This window comes from Haliaeetus albicilla, chromosome 1, assembly GCF_947461875.1.
Source record: "Haliaeetus albicilla chromosome 1, bHalAlb1.1, whole genome shotgun sequence".
Taxonomy (NCBI): Eukaryota; Metazoa; Chordata; class Aves; order Accipitriformes; family Accipitridae; genus Haliaeetus; species Haliaeetus albicilla.
The window spans coordinates 19,407,295-19,427,281 of NC_091483.1; the positions used below are offsets into that span (position 1 = coordinate 19,407,295).

Genomic DNA, 19,987 nt, shown 5'->3' on the forward strand with positions numbered 1-19,987 from the left:
TCATGTCATAGGTTTTCTTTAATTTGTGTAATGCATTCAAACAGACACAGGAAGGGATATAGCAAAATCAGAAGACACAACATAATTTAAAAATACGATATGTTTTTCTATGACATTGTCCTTGGCTGTAACTAATTTATCCCAGCATCACATGCTCAGGCATCAGGGATGTGGTGCCCTTGACACTGTTCTGCTGTTTGTCAGTGGGACCCTGGAAAACTTCCTATGTTGCCGTCCTTGGTCTTCTGACATGGAGAGGAAAGTCAGCAACTGCCGCTTTCCCTCTGACATCCAACACTTCCTCTCCAACTTGCAATTTGGAAAATGTATTTTGGTGAACTGCTTAATGTCTGCTGACATCAGATCTATCTCTACAGCAACACAGTGACTGTGGCTCACAGGAAAACTGCTAGTCCAAGTCATTGACAGAGGCTAGGAGTACAGAATTGTCTTATTATGAGTTAAGAAGTTACCATTTAAGTCCTCAGGGTAACTCAAAGATTTAAAAAACCAGTGCTTTAATGAGCCTAAGTATTTTTATTGCAGATTCTTCTCACTTAACATCAGAGAGAATTTTACTAGCATATTGTAAATCTTCCTATTTATAAAATTATATCCTTATTTAATAAAAAATACTATCTCTTTATAGTTTCCCTGCTGTGTCATATGCAAAATATCTTACAGGGACAGAAGGAAAATATGTTGGGTTTAGTATAAAAAATAGCCCATTTTCTGGTGGAGATACATCATGGAAAAATGAGATAAAATAAATACCATTTAACAAACATTTCCATTTCCCACAGTTCCACTTTCTATTACTATCTGGCAATATTTATTCTGTTGCTCTTCCTTGAAAGACTCTTTGATCTTTTTCCTTTTCAGTCCCCCATCCCTGAAAGATACAGAAGAGAAACAGCGTTGAGCTCACTTCAGGGTCAAGGGAGAAAAACATTACAATATTTAGACTACATAGTCAAAGTAGTTTTCACCCTAAATGCTGGCTTTTGCAATACAATGCTAAATGATCTGTACTGCCAAGACTTACCACACAACACAAGTAATGCCTTTCCTTTAATCCAGCATTTAACAGGCAAATAATTTATTTTCACCAAATAATACCTGCTGGCTAGATCCACCTGTCAGCTCCATTTCTCTTTTTATACTATATTAGTCTATTTATTCTAGTAGAACTGTCCAAGGAATAAAGTAGTATTTTCTGACTCAGAGTCAGTAAGGGTGATGGACTACAACCCAAGCAAAGCAGATCTGGAGGAAGTTTTAAAAGATTCCAGGTTAATGTCTCAGAATACAGAACACCTAAACATGCTTTAAACTCAACCTCAGAGGTGCTGCTTCTCACCAAGGAAGCACAGACATTCCTCCCCAAGCAGCAATGACAGCCTTGACTCTGTTGGCAAAGTGAACAGCATCTTCCTCTTCCTGAAAAAAATATATGAATGATTTGCTTTAGAACTTAAACATTTTCTCCATGTCTCACTTAAAGACGTACTTTTTGTCAGACAGCAGGCACTTGGGTTTATGCCAGGCCTACAAGCCAAATGTGACCTGCAGGGCAGTTCCTGCTGGTCCTGGGGAATGCTGCCCCATTTGCCACCATTCAGTGCCAAAAAGAACTATGTGGGAGGCTCTGTGGTTTCTGGGGCAATCTCAGACAACATGCAGCATGAGGCCACAGGTCTGGCCAGAGCAGGGGATGCATCTGCTCCCAGTACTTCAGTATCAGTCTGAGGCTGGGAACACACTGACAGGATCACCTTGGAGGAGATGGGGTCCCTTGAGCAGGATTGGGGCCTGGTGTATTTAGGATCAGTGAATTATTGTGAGTTCAAAGAAGACTGCCTGAACTGCAGAGGACTAAAGATACACACACTACAGCAGCTTCCCTGCCAAGACTAGAGCTGAGCAAAGACTGGGGTAGGCAGTACCAAACTGGGGCATTGCTGGAGCAAAGGCCTCAACTACTTTGCCAGCGTCAGGTCAGTATCCAGGGGCAGTGGGCTGAAAGGCTGTGCCAAGTTGTGGGGTAAAGCTGCTGGGCACAGGATTAGCTGGATATTTTGCAGGGCTGAGAAAGGAGGTGGGTGGAAGCTGTGCAGATGGAGGTAAAGGGGGGACACAGAAGGCAGAAGCACCCCAGTATGGAGTGAAGAGAAGGACTAAATCTATATATCCCTTCTGGAGTAAAAAATGGAGGTCGGTGCCAGGCTGAGAGGCAGGAATCCTGCAGCATAAAACCGCATTTTAACATCTCTTCTAGTCTCCGGGACCAGAGGAAAGCAAGGCAGCTGCACCCAAGTAAAGAAGCTGTTTGGGAACGACAGGGAACATGGTGCAGAAATGTCTGAACCTCTGCAAGTGTAGTTCTTACTTGAAGATAACTAACCCACATAAATCCATGCTCAATTAATTTTGAGGTTACAGTATTGCTTTCTGGCCTTTGTCCATTAAGTTGTCAATAAAGATTCACAAACGTAATGGCAACACGCCGTGCGCAGTAACACAGACTTCCTCCCAGACAATGTTTTATGAGCATTTGCAAAACATGAAAGCGCAAATACCTCTTTGACCATTGGTGGCAGGTACCACACATTATAGACAATAGCCCAGCTGGTCATCATGTTAAAATTTAGGTCATCATGGAATATTTTGTGCTGTTCCAGAAAACATCTTCAAAGCAGGGGTCATACTGGAAGACAAGGAGAATAAGTGAAAGGGCATGATCTGCTACTTTAGTTTAAATCACGTAAGCTGCTCTTTTTTTGGCCACAAAGTCACAGTTCAACTTGTTAAATCAGGGTCAAATCTAATCACACCTCCTAAAAGCAGCAGTAAATTCAGAGTAAAGCTCCACATTTCAACATTTATTAGAAGTTTATAACAGTTAACCTTTACAATCAATGCAGGACCCCAAACTGTGACATCTCTACTATAATCAGATAGATCTACTCAAAATGTAAAGACTTGTCATCTACGGATGTGCTGACTACAAAGGTTTCCTTGAAAACGCTCACACCAGTTTTAACTTCCGTAAGATCAGGCAACATTATAGTTCCAGAAAAAGTAACTAACATATCTAGAGCTAGGGTGACTTGGCGAAAGCTACTCAGAAAGCTTTGGCAGTGCCAAGAAAAGTGCCTTTATCCCCAGAGCACACAGGAGCCAGGATCCCTAGGACAGAAAGAGCAGGCAGGACTGAACACACAGCATAGCAATTGCGAACTGTGCTTTTCAGGTTGCTCCTAACCAGTTGTAAAGACACTCAGTGAAACACTGCCCATACTGTACTGAACTGCAAGACAGTGTGCACCACAAAAAGATTCCATTTTCTCAGGGCTTATTCAGTACCTTATTCACACAGAACAAACCTCTTTTTAAGGTTTACACATGAATAGCTTCTCTGACATGAGAAGCTTCTGGAAATAATCCTTCCACATTTGGAAAACTGCAGATACATTACCTTGATTGCTACTGGACGGATGGTCCCTCCTACCTCAAAGCTTCCCTTCTCAAACATCATTACTGATGTGTTGTTTATTCAGGTACCCGGCCAGAATTAAAACAGATGAAGAGTTTAATCCACTCTAAGAAAAGTTTCACCAAATGGATCCTAAACTGTCTTAAGGAGACTTAAGCTGCTAAGGGAGAAAGTAAGCTATAGTTCTGAAGCAATCCCAGAGCCTGTTCTCTCTTCCATTATGCTATATGCTAAAGCAAACAGACTGTCATAAAACTGTTGTAAAATATTAGAATCTGACTTTTAATATCTCACAAGAGCTAATTAATTCTACAGAGTAAAAACAAACACCTCACTTGTAAAGACTGGGTATAATAAACTGCACTCAGTGGCAAGAAGTGAGAAGAGCAATAAAATCAATATAGTTGTTTCCTACCTTCCAGGAAAATTAAAATGGGTAATTTGCAATGTTCTTATCTGCAATGTGTTCTCTAATTCTGTGGAGAGAAAATAAAACTTCAGTGTATACTTCACTTTCATAGAAGACTCATATTTGTATTCGGCCAAGAATCTAAACATCCATTACCTCTTACATAGGACAAGAAAAGCACTTGCCCAATTGCCCTTTGCCAGTCAGTAGCCTCAGCCAGGATATGTGCTAGTTTCAGGCCTTCATCTCAGAGGTTATCTCTTGCTAATTGCAAAAGTAGGTTTTCTACAAATCGGTATACAGTTTTATTTCACCATATTAACCCAATTAACACAAAGCCAGAGAACAGTGGTACTTGAATCATGTAAAAATCACTTCCCATTTATCTTTGGCAGGTTCCAGCTATGAACACAGTCAAACTTTTGACTGAAGTATCTTCCATATTTCAAGTTTTCATGCCTTCTAGGTTCATAATATCATTTTTATATGTATCTAATGATTCTCCACACCTAGTTAAGAGATAGGCCACTATTTTATTACATTTGCTGTATCACTTAAAAACAAATGTATTACCACTAAGCAGATTACTGACACACAAAATCTGTTGTTTCATGAGACACTTGTCTTTCCTATGATTCAAGAGCATGCAGTTCCTCTCCAGTCTGCATTAAAGAACAAAAACAAAACATCAGATATCAAAAAAAGGAGAGAATGATCCAGCATGGGGGGACCTTCTCCATTTTTCTAAGGACAAACTGTCATAGACACTTACTTAATGTTAGCTGCATTGCACCCTATTTCATGAAGATTTAGGATGACTAAGAACAGTCTCTGTAAACACCTGAGAATATAAGAACTGCCATACTGAGTCAATCCTGTTCATGTCCCTAAAGTCCAACATGCTGCCTCTGCCAGGAATCAATACTGCAGGCCTGGAGAGCACTATAGGCATTAAGCAAACAGGACACTTCTCCAGGACGCTCTTTCAGCTTCTAGCAGCTAGGTGGTACCTTGGTAATTTTTTTTTTTTTCCCTACTATCAGCGTCCCTTTATCCTGCACTCACAACAGATATAACCAGCTTTGATGCTTGGTGCCGATGAAAACTGTACCAGCGGAAGGCATGATCTGGGAAGCAGATGTGCTGACAGAACTCCGATTTCTGTCCTGACATCCCTGAATCATCAGCCTCAAAACTGAATGAACAGGCTCCTGCCTGTGGCAGGCAGGGTCATTGTGGCAATGCGGAAGTTCCCAGAGGTTACAGGGCAAATGATCAAAAGTTCAGTAGATGATTGCTACACCCTGCACCTTCATTGATGGAGCAGTTCCAAACCTTACACTGACGACAACCTACAGCTGCCCACCAGAGATGCAGAGTGAGAACAGTCTCAACCCACACTTGGACCTCACAATTACTAGACCTGAAGGACAATTAAGCAAACACCTCACTACCTTACTTTTTCCTTACCAGATGACGGTCTTTCATTTCTGAGCATTCAAAAAAAACATGCTGACTGGTTTGCATGCAAGATTTTTGAATAAGCCCCAAAAGCCTTCCGTGTGCTTGGCCAACCTGCAAGCCCAAAAGAAACTGGTTACTATGTAAATAGACACCCACACTTAAATGATAACATTCTTGTCCTGGTTACAGCTGGGATAGAGTTAACTGTCTTCCTAGCAGCTGGTACAGTGCTATGTTTTGAGTTCAGTATGTGAAGAATGTTGGTAACACTGATGTTTTCAGTTGTTGCTCAGTAGTGTTTAGACTAAAGTCAAGGATTTTTCAGTTTCTCCTGCCCAGCCAGCGAGAAAGCTGGAGGGGCACAAGAAGTTGGCACAGGACACAGCCAGGGCACCTGACCCAAACTGGCCAACAGGGTATTCCATACCATGTGACGTTCCATCTAGTTTAGGAACTGGGGAGTGGGGGTGGGGAATCGCTGCTCGGGGACTAGCTGGGTGTTGGTCGGCGGGTGGTGAGCAATTGCACGGTGCATCATTTGTACGTTCCAATCCTTTTATTATTGCTGTTGTCATTTTATTAGTGTTATCATTATTAGTTTCTTCTTTTCTGTTCTATTAAACCATTCTTATCTCAACCCACGGGTTTTGCTTCTTTTCCCGATTTTCTCCCCCATCCCACTGGGTGGGGGGGTAGTGAGTGAGCGGCTGCGTGGTGCATAGTTGCTGGCTGGGGTTAAACCACAACAATTCTGAACACAGACACATCTGGTTTTAAGCTCATTCACAAATGATACCAATCCTCTTGATCAAAAGTGTGCACACACCTGCCTGTGTCTATTATTCTGCAGTCCTAAACACGAGTTTGAATGCTATCAAATCCCACTTTTTCTACCAGTAAGTTTATCCTCTTACCCAACACTACATCTATGGGCATCTCAACATTACCAATATTTACCAACTCCCTTGTTCATACCAAGGAATAGCATCCATCACTGGCCAGGATTAGAACATCTAATGGAGATGCGTGGTTGGCTACACAGATGCTTCCTTCCTGCGGTCTGTTTTCCCTGCAGTGACAACCATAAAGGTAATTACTTAATGTTTATTCTCCAGACTACAGGCCCCAACAGGTCACCCATCCAGTGAGCATACATCCACGACTGAGACTTTCAGTGACAAAAGCATTTCAGGCACACAGCTCATCTGCAGATCCGCAGAAAGTAGAACACCACAAAACATTTTAAAATACTAATATTACTATGATACAAGTTAAAACTTCTCGCAGTATATTACAGCAGGTAAGTCATCTTTCCTCATACTTTCAAGAGTCCCTTCACATTTCAGTAGTTTTGGCATTTCACCAAAACCAATTTCCTTCCAGCTGAGAATACTAGTCTTCACTGGAGTAGGCATTTTAGCTGCAGACATTACCATTCATAGAGGTATATATCAAAGACTACTTGGACACTAAAACTCTAAAAGCAAAGACACTACAGCATGATTTTGCTTGTTTTCTAAAGCACACACACACACACAAAAATTCAGAAACCTCCATTACATAAATCTCCACCAGTAAGCAAGCAAGATATTACAAAAACTTACTGAAATACCGTCCATAACTTACTTTAGGAGAGATTGTGAAGAACTAGTTACCAAACAAATTGGCTAATAGAACAGTTGAACATTTTATGGTGATGTTCTTGCGTATGATTATCACATGTCCATGGCAAACATTGAGAAAAATATCTAAATGTATATTTAATCAAGAACACAGTACTACTCCACCTTCACATACACTGCCAATACACAACAGAAAACACAGTAGGGCATGCCAACATCTTGACGGAGTCTAGATGATCTAAACAGCCTCTTGGATCAAATTGCACCATCATAGTCTCTGTGCCATAATGGAATAAGAATCTCGCTCTGAAACTTGAGACACTGAATACTGTAAGAAATCAACACCAAACCAATGAGAGCAGGGTAGCACCACTCACCTGTTGTGGAAATGAACAAGACCACACAGACATCGGACACCTAATGTGGCACATATCATCTGAACCTGGTTGCTCAGCCAGCATTTAACTCTAAAATAAATGGAGCCATAGATACATTTCCAGTTCTGTGTAGTCACTCATAGAACAATGTAATATCAACTCTTGACATTACTCCCAATAGCTGTTATTACAAAGACCATACTAAGAAGATTCAGTTGCACTAACAATGCCATGCAGGAGGAGCTTATCGGGTATCAAAGATATTCTTGGTGCATTCTTCTGCTGTACCCTATTCTAAACCACCAGATTCCAAGCAGAGAAGGTAATAGTCAGGGTTTTGTTTTATCGATTTTCTCTGGAAGCAGCTGCTATTGACTCATTCATTAATATTAATTAAATATAATTTTTTTTGCTGGTGAATCATGTTTGAGGCTTTTTTGCACTGACAGGACATAACCATCTCAGTATTAATACGGAATTGCTCAGGACACATGATTTACTTGGCCTATTTTGACTCAAGTAGAGCACACTCTTTATTTTCCACTCTAAGACATGCTTCCATCAGTATCTATCATCTGGCTTACCTTGCATGTCCACTTTCAGATGCCATTGCCATACTCTCTCATAGTGCTCTATGAGTTTACAGTAGAGAAAAAAAAAAATCACTCCCTGATAGTTCACATTAATCCTCCAGACTCGAGCAGATTTATATTCCAACCTACTAATTCAAATCCTTAAAGAAATAAAAAGGAAATGAAAGAGCCTTCAGCAAACTCCTACCTGTCATTTGGAAACTGTTCTACTACGGTAGTGGCCAAGACCAGCAAGAGGATCCTGAAAACAGCCAAGCAGACACTACAAAGTAAAATAATCTTAATTAAATGCTAAAAAGCAAAACTGGAAGAGCAAGCAAGAAAATCTTTCATTTAACCCTTTGATCCATTTCACAATGCTTCCCTCTACAATTAATAGCATCTAATTAGCAATACAAACCAGTTAAGGCCAACAGAATAATATGAGGATGTTTTTAATCAATCCTGCACTGAGTACAAAACCTTGTGCTGCCTGGAGCCTATCTTCCAAAAAGCACCACGCCTTGATCTGAAGCTATCACATGGTAAAGAAGCCACCGTGTTCAAAGAGGATGGCTAGTGGCTAGGGTTCTTCAATGCAGGTTAGATTTCTCAGTGCCAAAAGGGACCCATCATTTAATTTTTAAAAATGTATCCAGAAATTTCAGTATGTATTTCCACCCCAAGCAGTAAGCTACTATATAATCATGAGAATTAAACATCATTAGTTACTAATGATCCAGAACTGGTGACATCTTTCTCTTTTCTCTCTCTCTCTTTCCCTTTTCCATAATCCCTGCACCTCATCCCTTTAGACATAAACTGTTGACCAAGTCTGGGACTAGGAGTGGATTCAGCCGCCTCCAGGCTCCTCACTGAGAAGGAGTCTAGAAAGCAAGGGGGTCCACTCTGAACCTTGTGACTCAATGGGAGGGGTCTCCTTATTGTCTTCCCTGAACTGATCCCCAAATAAGCAAGCCCTGTAGTATATGTTTGGTGATGTATGGTTAGCACATGTTGCACTGTTTACTGATATAGTTTCATGCCAGTTTTTGTTGTGAGCATACCAATTTTGGTGGTGAGCATGCCAATTCTTGTGAGCAAATAAAAATTGAGTTTTGTGAATTAAAGGATCCCTGGTGCCATTTCACCTTAATCCTGACCTGGGAATCGCAAACCTGAGTCATCAACCTGAGAAATTGGGACATGAACTTGTAAAACAAAGTCATGCCAGGTTCTCCTTTCTGTACTAGTCAATAGCATATGATTTCACATCTTTTCTAAAAAGTAATATGAAGAACTGATCCCAGCAAATTATGTCTGGCTCACCGAAAAGGCATCGGTAGACAATACCGAATTAGGATCCCAATGACCCACACAACACTCAGTTGCCAGCTGACATGGTGCAAGTTGGCATTGGTTCTGCTGAGAATTCCGACACCAGCTCCTCAGAGGAGACCCGTTGGGTCACTTCATCTTCTGCAACTGCCTCACATCCCTTCTTGGAGAAGTACATAACATCAGCAAGGTTGAAGCGTCCTCAGCACTGGTCAGCAATGTCCTCTTCCATGGAGGTTTCCTCTCTCTGGATGATCCCTGCATGAGGAAATGAATCTTCCTTCCACACAGTGGAATGGACAATATGGATTCCAAAAAGAGTAAAATACAGATGCTTTTTAGAAATAGCTCTCCTCCTACTCCAAGCACCATAATTACATTGTTATGCCTCATTTACATACTGGCATTTAGTTCCACAAGTTATTTCTCTAACCCTTTGCCATATAACACCACTAAATTGTTGAAGAAAGGAGAAAAGCATTCAGAGTAAGTTGCAAATAAAACCTTGAGCACAACACCTCCTTCATTGTCATTTACCAAACAACATATGTACACACACCTAGAAATGTCAACAGTGCACTGCCAAGATTGCAGACCCCTCCTGGTGCCTTGACTCAAATTGAGGCAGTGTTTGTATAGTTGCTGTTCTTGCTGCTGTTGATTAGTTTTACTTTTTCCCAGCTGTAACGAACACCTTCCTCTGGTATTTTTTCTCAGACCCTTCTCTCTTCCCCCAACCCTTCTCATTTAAGGGTCACTTCACTACCAAGAAACTTCAAAGTGTCTAGATTTTTCCCTGAGATATACATAGCATAACACAGAAGCATTGTGCAGGAAGAATGACAACACATTCATGCTCCCTACCTGTAAAATTACGCCTCATAGGACGGCCACACAGCAAGTCTCAGTGATGTCTGCTGAAGTCACGCTGAGACCAGATTCTAGTCTCAGAGTAATAGTGCTGCGTCACCTTCATTCAGAGATCTCACCAGTGGAGATTAAATTTTCAAGTGCCAGCACCTTCCGTGTTTTTACTCCCTCCTCAATCTGCAGGGTTGCCCACTGTTCCCAAAACAAGAAAAGTAGATGTTGATGGTTTTCATTTTGTCATTTCCAGGCATTCTGTAATCATCTTAGGTGAACTGTCTGAGCCTCTTTTATTGAAGCCAGGTCTTAGATTTTAATTTTTCAAATTCAGCCTGAATGCTGTCCCACATGCCTGTTTCATCTGTTACACAGATTACCTTTTGCCAGCGTCAGGAAAAATGGTTTGGCTCAAACTTCTTTTCAGGACACAGGCAGTTGTTTTTTTCCTGGGGCTTTTTGTTGCTTTGTTTGTTTCTTTGTTTGCTTGTTTGTTTTTTTAAAAACAAACAACCCCCGCCCCAGACCTCCACAAATTACTGAGCTACCTAAGAGAGTCTATGAGGTCCATGGGTCCAAAACTCTCTCTTCCCCAGTTAGCTTCAGACAACAGAATGATTCAAAATACTATCACTGACATTAGAAACATGCTAGAAAAAGATAGATCTGAAATGGATTTTAAAGAATAAGAGATTACCTCAGCTTTAGGGCATTCATGCAGCTTTTATTAAAAGAAGACAGAGGAGGGACCGTTTCATATCTATGGCATTTTGGAAGTAGTAGTTTTGGTAATGAGCTTTCACCCTTCCCTGTCTTTACCTTTTTGAGCTAAACCAAGTTTCTCCTCCCTGTGCAGAGCAACATAAAACTCCTCCATTAGCAAAATCAAATATACCAATATGCTTAATTTTTGAAGTTTTCATTTTTTAAAATTTTTTCATCATACATATATATAGATGTATAAATAATAGCTCTCATGACCCTTATTTACATCAAGATACCTGCCCTAACAAAGGACACAGGATGCTTGGATCTAGGGTCTGCTCATTATTAAGGAATCAGTGACCCATTCAACTTAGGTCCTCACCTCCTATTAAGGCTTCCCACCTACAACGGATAAGGATACATCCTTCTGCTTCAGGATAAACTCTTGCTAAACAGCTTATTTCCCTCTTACTGACACGCACAGCCATTTAAGTCACCACAATGCTAGCAACATTGACTAGCTTTTTGCCATCCTTAAGTTTTGCATTCTCTCTACCAGCTCCTTCTGTAGCTATTGAAGTTTAAGTCACTAACAAAAAAGGGACAATTTATCATGGCATAGTTAGGATATTTTAGTTACCCTTAGCTGACTTTTTTTAACCAGCCATCTTAAAAGGAAAGAAACAAAAAAAGAAAAAAGCAGAATGGACAGTGATGTGATATTTTAAACTCCATGCAAACCATCTGTTATAATACCGCGAAAAAAAATACAGACCTTCACCTTGTCTATTACTTTCCAGTTATTCCCTAAACTGGTACATCATCTGTCTCAATCTTTTGCAATACATGGAGAGTCATTCAGAAGTGGGGAGCCCAGGGATGTCATGAAAATAGCAGTCCACACACTGAGAAATGAAAGAATATACAGCACAGGAGCAAGAATGTTGCAAAAGAGAGTAAAGGCAGACATGTGGCAAACCTAACCTCTTTATAATGCACTGCTGGTCCTCACCTCTTTCCCAATATCCTTTAGGATAGTTATATGGCATGAGGGAGGAAAAAAAATAAGTGTCACCTAGCTTGGCAAATAAAGCCCTTTGCCTTACTCTCTGCTTTCCTGCCTCCCACCCTTATCTTGCCCATCACTGTCCTCCTACATGAACAGGCACTTGCCAATTGTCAAGCACCATCAGAAATGAGCTTGCTCATACTGTCTTGAGGGATTTGGAATACCTCAAGGAGGCTGGCTTTTGAATCCCAGGTACAAAAAGGGCGATAATCACTGACCAAGCTGACTCACAAAAAAGTTAAGTAGTTCAAATGAGCAAAACAATTTATAAAGTTGACTAGTAAAGTATAAAGTCCTGCCAGGCTATTACCTAGTGCCTCATAGCACAGAGAAACAGTGGGACAAAAGTGGCAGCCTGTAATTAAATAGTCAGCCAAGGCTACAAAGGCAGAGGACAAGGCAGATGAGGAAGAGCTTTCAATAGGCAAATGGTTACACAGGGCTTGTTAACTTGGAAAAGAGCTGGCTGAGACAGTGTATGACAGAGGTCAACAAAGTCTGGACAGAGGTCAACAAAGTCTGGACAGAGCTGGTGCATAAGAAACAGTTATCTATTTTCTAATACAAGAACTGGGAAGCATCATATGAAAGTGTTGGGCAGGGTGTATGAGCAAGAAAAAGGTAATACATTTCCACAAAACATAGTTAAGTTGTGGAGTTCATTGTCCAGGACATATTGCCAGAGATTAACTGAAATGGGAGCGGTTACATAAAAACATGAATGAAAATCATCATGGGACACAAAACTTTCCTAACTCAGGAGTCAGCATGGAAGGCTGAAGCAACAAGCAGCTGGGAAGATATTCCTGACAATACAGCCATACGATCACCCAGCTCTTAGGTTTTTCATCAGGCAATTGAGTTGACAACTGTCAAAGCCAGGCTACCTGTCTAGGTCAAACTCTGGATGGACCCAGCAGAGTAGTTTCTATGTTCTTCTGCATTTGGTGGCATCTGTATGTTTAATTTGTTTTTAAAATATGAAATAAGGCTTTGTGATCACCTTTGTTTTGCACAGTATTGAGACAGAGCTGTCATGCTGGTCTTTGTTGCAAAACAGTAATGAAAGGATGTATTAAATACCTTACAAAAACACAGATGTTGCAACTAACATAGAATTTAAGTTTTAAATGGATCAACTTCATTGCTAAGTTTGCTGACTGAATGAGAACTCAGGTGCTGTGCTTTCCTCCCTCCCATTTCTGAAGTGATGAGAACACAAGGAGTTCAAACATCCAGCACGTGATCCCATCTGGAAGACTGAAGACTTGACAGCTTAACTCCAACAGCCCATTTGTTTGAGGCTTCATATAATTACATCTGAACAAAATAAGGGTGCCTAATACTTCATTATATTAACTACTTTCTTCACAGTACGTGACATGAAAAGCTATACAATATGGAACGTTCATTTTTTAAAATCTCACTACCTTTGGTTTTTCCTCCCTTTTTACTTTAAGTACAGCTCGGTGTGTTGTTCAGTACTCCATTTTTCTGTACTGTGTAATAATTCATTTTTGCCTCTCTTCGTCTACGTTCCCATATTTTACTACCTCATCTCTCATGTTCTCACAAAAGCTTTTTCTAATCACTCATTACACTGGCTTTTTTCAATCCTCTTCTTGGCTTCATTCTCATATGTGACAAAGGCCTTGGGGCAATTACTCCATGTAAAGTCTTCTGATACAATTAATTACAAAGAGAAGGTCAGTAGGTTTTTAGTGCAAGCTAAAAATCACCATCTAAGATCAAGCACCTATGACCTTTTCATCCAACAGTCCTTTCTGTTTGGCTTCATTTCCCCTTTCACAGCCCAAACAAGAACCCAGATCAAATGATCTGTGTATTATATTGCATGTCTGAGAGTATGTTGTCGTGGTTTAACCCCAACCAGCAACTATGCACCACACAGCCGCTCACTCACTACCCCCCCACCCAATGGGATGGGGGAGAAAATCGGGAAAAGAAGTAAAACTCGTGGGTTGAGATAAGAACGGTTTAATAGAACAGAAAAGAAGAAACTAATAATGATAACACTAATAAAATGACAACAGCAATAATAAAAGGATTGGAATGTACAAATGATGCGCTGTGCAATTGCTCACCACCCGCCAACCAACACCCAGCTAGTCCCCAGGTGGCAATTTCCCCGCCCCCACTTCCCAGTTCCATACTAAATGGGACGTCACATGGTATGGAATACCCTGTTGGCCAGTTTGGGTCAGGTGCTCTGGCTGTGTCCTGTGCCAACTTCTTGTGCCCCTCCAGCTTTCTCGCTGGCTGGGCAGGAGAAACTGAAAAATCCTTGACTTTAGTCTAAACACTACTTAGCAACAACTGAAAACATCAGTGTTATCAACATTCTTCACATACTGAACTCAAAACATAGCACTGTACCAGCTACTAGGAAGACAGTTAACTCTATCCCAGCTGAAACCAGGACAATGTGCAAGAAGTGACTGTCCACAATTGGATGGTGAAAAGCAGTCACAAATTTCCTGGCTGCTCTAGTGAGGGCAGATGAAATAGGTTGAGAAGGGTCCCAAACATTTGTTTGGGATAAAAGCACACGTATCATTTCTTCGTTTTTTGATGCAGTGGCTAGCTCAGGATAATGATATATTTGAAAGCAGAGCACTGAGCTTCTTCCACTAGCTTAAGTGTCTGCAACATCTGCCCACACTCCAGTGGGAGTTTACAGCATATTAGCTACCTCAACGTACAAGTGAGCTATCAATTCAAAAAATATCCACGATTATTAGCTGGCTGATGTCTTTCCTACACGCGAGTATTTCTCAAGAAACAACACCACTCCAATTTCATTCAGAAACTCAGATCTTGTAAAATTCCAGAAGATTCTTGGCAAATGGAGCTACAGCTGTTTAACATGTTTATTTGACTCTCCACAGGCCTGTGAGAGCATGGTGTAGATTTCATTCTAGCAAATGCATTTTCTTTTGCAGCTACAACACTAAAGAGCTGGAATAACATCCCTAGCACTGCTTTGCTAGTATTGTCATTTCCATCAAACCCTACTACAGACAAGTAAAAACAAAGCTTAGAGAAAACACATTTTCTCATAAATAAAAACTTACAAGCACATGGGAAAGAACAACCCTATCAGAAACCAAACCAAATCAATCTTTATCATTTCTAGAAATATTTTAATGATAAATTAATGGTAATAATAGCCATTATGGGCTAACAGTTATGCAACTGAGAAATTACTGCCTCGGAGATCTTTTACTATTATACTATCCAGATGGCCTCCAACCCCCCCGCCCCCCCCAAAAAATACCACACCAAAAACCACCAAACAAGAAAACCAAAAAAAAAACCCCCAAAAAGCCACAAACAAAAGGAATCCCACAAAAATTTTCAAACCTTGAATCACGCTTTTGTAAAAAGGTTTGTTTTGTTTCTAAAAAGCAAGTATCTAAATTCCTTGAATTTAGAAGCAGCAAAGGGTATGAATTCCTTCCATACATAGATTACATCTTGCCCATTTGTTCCAGTCACTGTTCACACTGCTAAAACACTTCAGTGAAGTCAGGAAATCAAAATTACTTATCTCATCATATGCCACCATTACTCATTACTTAGTAATAGATCTGCAAACTTGGGCTTTATCCTAAAAAACCTAGAGCTCCCAGCAAATTCAGGAAGGGCTACAGATATGCTTTCTTTGAAAACACAACTTTGAAAAAAATACCTTTTGACTTTAAAGTCCTTGATTTCAATCTCTACTCTTATTTTTCTCAAATTGACAAAACATGGAGGAAAATAAAATATGTTTTCTCTCTGCCTCCCAATTTGCGTAGTCATTTAAAGCTCTAAGAAGCAAATATAAACTGTTCTCAGGTGAGAATTTTTATATTAATTTTGCTGGTCTACATAACAGACTAAATCAAATGCAACACAATGGAGAATCCAATCATAGTGCTCAAGGTTGGATTTTTGGTGAAACATCAACCAGTTTGGTACTTCCTAGAGTGCTGATATTCCTGCAACATAGTCAGTATTGTGCTAATACATGACTAAGCATCTGCTCTTAGTGTTTTCAGCATAGCTATCTGGTAAGGCATCCTATTTCACCATTCAGGCTAGCAACAGGAACCAAGGATGGTCTTTGTGCGTTATCCTGTTAGCAAGATCTCAGGTACAAAATGTCACGGCTAGAAACAAGTCAACACTTCAGTAGGCTATCAATGTCACGTTGTTCACGTTTTTGAACGTAGGGTACATAAGCCTGCTTTAAAGCTAACTGTATTCCAAGCAGCAATTTCAGTCATATTTTGCTGATAGAGCCCCAGGACTCCCAGAAGAGGCCCAGCAATTGCATGCACAAGCTTTAATCCAGCATTTCCCAGCCCTACCCTTACTTCTGAAGAGCCAAGTGAGCCACAGCTCAAGCAAAGGGAACCTAACATTCCTTCCATCTTCTGTTCCTCCCATTTCCCGCCAAGACAGCTCTTAGTTACTCTTTTGGCACAATGAGAAGCATTTGAACAATACTTCGAAGCAAACAGCTGAAATTAATCATAAGATGAAAACAGAGGAAACTCTTTTTTTGCCCACAGGACAGTTAGGGAACAACTTTCAACTAAAGAACAAAACAAGCCAGCCCAAACTTCAGTACCTGGAGCTGTGCTCTTCCTGTTATTAGCTGCCATGGCAATGGGGAACTAGACATAAAAGGCTATATCTGGTTGCATTAACTTAATTACTTCTTTTTTGATAAATTAATCCTCCACTTTGTGAACACAAAATTGTCATGCTCATAACCTGTTACGAAAACTGTGGAAAGAAAAACATTTAACGTGCTTTTCAAAAGAGAAGTACCTTCCTATATTAAGCACCCACTGAGTGGGTCAAATGTCCTTCAAAGTTGGGAAATGCACAGGGGAAAAAAAAATTCAGAAATTGTTTTAATGTCTGCCAACTACAGCAGCAAAGCTGTCCAAAGACCTCCTCAGGTTTGTGTCTGATATGAGAGAGCCTGATGAAATCAATTCCACATACAAGTGTCACGAGCCTCTTAGGGTACCAATAAGAATTTAATTAGCATACCACTGGCTGATAAAAAAAAAACAGTATCACATATAAAAGCCAATATTACATATAGCCACTGCAGGCAGTCATTTCCCATTGACATCAGTATCTGAAAAAAACATAACCCCTAAAGTTTGCGGTCATGTCCACTATGCTAAATGATGTTCATACTGCTGAAGACAGTCCCTGCCCAAGAGCTCCTAATCAGTACTAAAAAAAAAAGAAAAAAGAGAGAGAGAGAAACAGAAGACAGAAATTAGACGGAATTAGCAAGGTAAGATGGTTATATTAACTATATCACATTGTTACAGACATGTTCTACTGTACAAATAGATGGCTCTAACAGCTTAGTAATAACAATAGTAACAATATTAGTAATAAGTTCTCTGCCACAAGAAGAAAGTATATTAATGAAAAGCAGGTTTATGCCAGAAAGACAAAGTTAATCTAGTGGAAAATGGAAATGCTTCACTGTTCAATATGATGAATTCACAGCACCTACTTTTGGCCACTGATGGATGTGAAAAGTCAAACCTGAAAAATTAAATGCAATTCTGGCTTATTAAAAGCCCCAGAAAACTTTTATTGATATCAGCAGAATCGGGATCTTAGCCATGAGCTGTTCATCTCTAGAAAAATTATACTTTTAGAAGGTCGCATGGATTCCTCAAGTCTCGTACGGCAGAACTTGTGACTGCTGGATCTCCCAGATTCACAAGTGGAAGAAGCAAACACATACAGTCAGTATTCTTACCTAGAACAGTACTCATTAATAACATGTAATTAAAATAATCCAAATAAAACCATTGAAACTTATGTACATCTAAAATACATGTTCTTGTTAGTTACCAACCCCCATAAACTAGTACGTCTTTTTATTTATATTTGACTTGTCACAAATATAGCATGAAGTATTCTAACCAGCTTGAACTAGAAGCAATAAATCATGGAATCTCTACTTTAACCCAAGAAAACCTCAAACTGGTACCAGACTATAACCCAGCACATAACTAGAGATCATTAAAGACACCATTCAAAAGAACTATCACGTAAGTTAAAGCTGCGAACAACACATCCAAGTTAATGGAATTTTTTTCTGCTGACTTTTATGGCATCTATATCAAACACACAGATTTGTTATTAAACACATCCTGTAATAAACACATACCTTTTTAATCCAATTCTCAACTTACCTCTAACATTTTTATTACAATTTTCACATAGAAATGAGAAATCCCCAATGACACTCTAAACATCGAAGGCAACAAAACTAACACCACAAACAAAATTGTCCAGATAGACAAAATATTGCCCTCTGCAATGCCAGAGCCCTCTCTATTTTCTTCCATGATTGCTCCTTCAAAATGCCAGCCCACTGCCTTTCTGAGAATATATGCTCATCTGTAGTGCAGAATCCAGCAAGCTTCAAGAGACAGAGGCAAATATTCAGATTGGGAGAAGGGGACTCTTTCCCTCACTAGAGCAGTTAAAGAGGCTGAAAAGCTGCGTACCTCACAGGATGTTAGAGTACAGGGTCCTTTCCCTCTCTTAAATTCAATCCTCAGTGGGTCACCTCCTCCGGAGGGAGTAACCCAAAAGGCCACAGTTAGGAAATGGTAAGCATAGCTAGAAGGAATAAGCCAATTGCTCCCACTAAGGGAGGGTCCGACTAAGGTGTTCAAACTACAGCAACCTGTAAACCCTGACCCAACCTTGCTGGGTCAACTGTATAAACCTTCTCCGATTGAGGAGGCACCCGAATTCATGGCAGGCTCAGATATGCAAGGAGTGTGGTTCATTGATGCATCTGCCCATCGAGTGGGATCAAAATGGCAATATAAAGCAGTGGCATTGGAGATTGGTACAGGGAAGAAAGTCGAAGAGGGTGAAGGTAGTGCACAAGTAGGAGAACTACGGGCTTTATTACTGGCCATAGAGAATGGTGCTACCATCATCTATACTGACTCTTACACAACCTTTAAGGGTACTACAGAGTGGATATGTCAGTGGGAATCTAGTAAGTGGGAAGTAGGTCACGCAAAAGTGTGGAGGACAGAGGTCTGGCAACATCTCCTAGCAATAGGGAGATCCCGATCTTTAAAGGTGGGATGGGTGAAGGGACATGCTTGGGATAGAACCCCAGCTGCGAAATAGAATCAGCAGGTGGACCACCTGGCCCAAATCAGGATGGTCACCAGTGAGAAGGAAGATTTGGATAGACTAGCAGAATGGTTGCATACCAAACGAAGCCAGTCAGGGAAAGCATATCTCTATTATGAATGCCGATCTCGGGGTTGGCCAGTGTCTATGAAAACCTGTGAAGCAATTCATACAGCTTGCCCACAATGCCAAATAAGGCTTAAAGCTAATCACCCAAACCAAGCTCCAGCTCAGCATATCAGACAAGGCAAGGCTCTTTGGAGCACATGGCAGGTTGCTTACATTGGTCTTCTGAAACCATCTCACAGGAGTGGAAAGACTCACCACATCAGTGCCCGGTGGATAATACCAGACTGCTAACCCTATGATCCAGTTTTAAGACCGAGGCCTAGTTTGTGCTTTTTTACAGGACCATGAAGGAACGAGTCATTCCAGTCCTTTTGCTGACAGTGATGATGGTGACAGGCGTGGATGGTGAAGATCTGGATGATAATGTTGTGGCAAAATGATGGACATTAATATATCACAAGTCCTTGAGCTCGCATGAGAGCAATGTAACCATTATAGTTGGAGGTTCAGATTGGATGGGGGAGGAGGTTATACTCATGTTGTTTATCGTTGGTCACCAGGTGCAGTAAATGCTAGCTCAGTATGAAACACCAGATGTGACAATATCCTCCAACTAACCCATGGGATCATGGGGTGGAGTTGGAATGGTACTACGCTATGCCCTGAAATTCCATGGGGGCAACTGTGTATGGTACTCGAGGAACATCGATAGAGCACCCTAGAGCTGAGTTTACAGCTATCAACCTTAGCCAACGCTACATCTAACAATTTGGGGACTCTCAAACAATCA

At 40.6% G+C, this 19,987-nt stretch overlaps 1 pseudogene; it reads right to left on the minus strand.

Moving 5' to 3' along the window:
* Window positions 1-19,987, minus strand: part of LOC104324239 (glycerol-3-phosphate acyltransferase 3-like) — a 27,431-nt pseudogene continuing 7,444 nt past the window's right edge.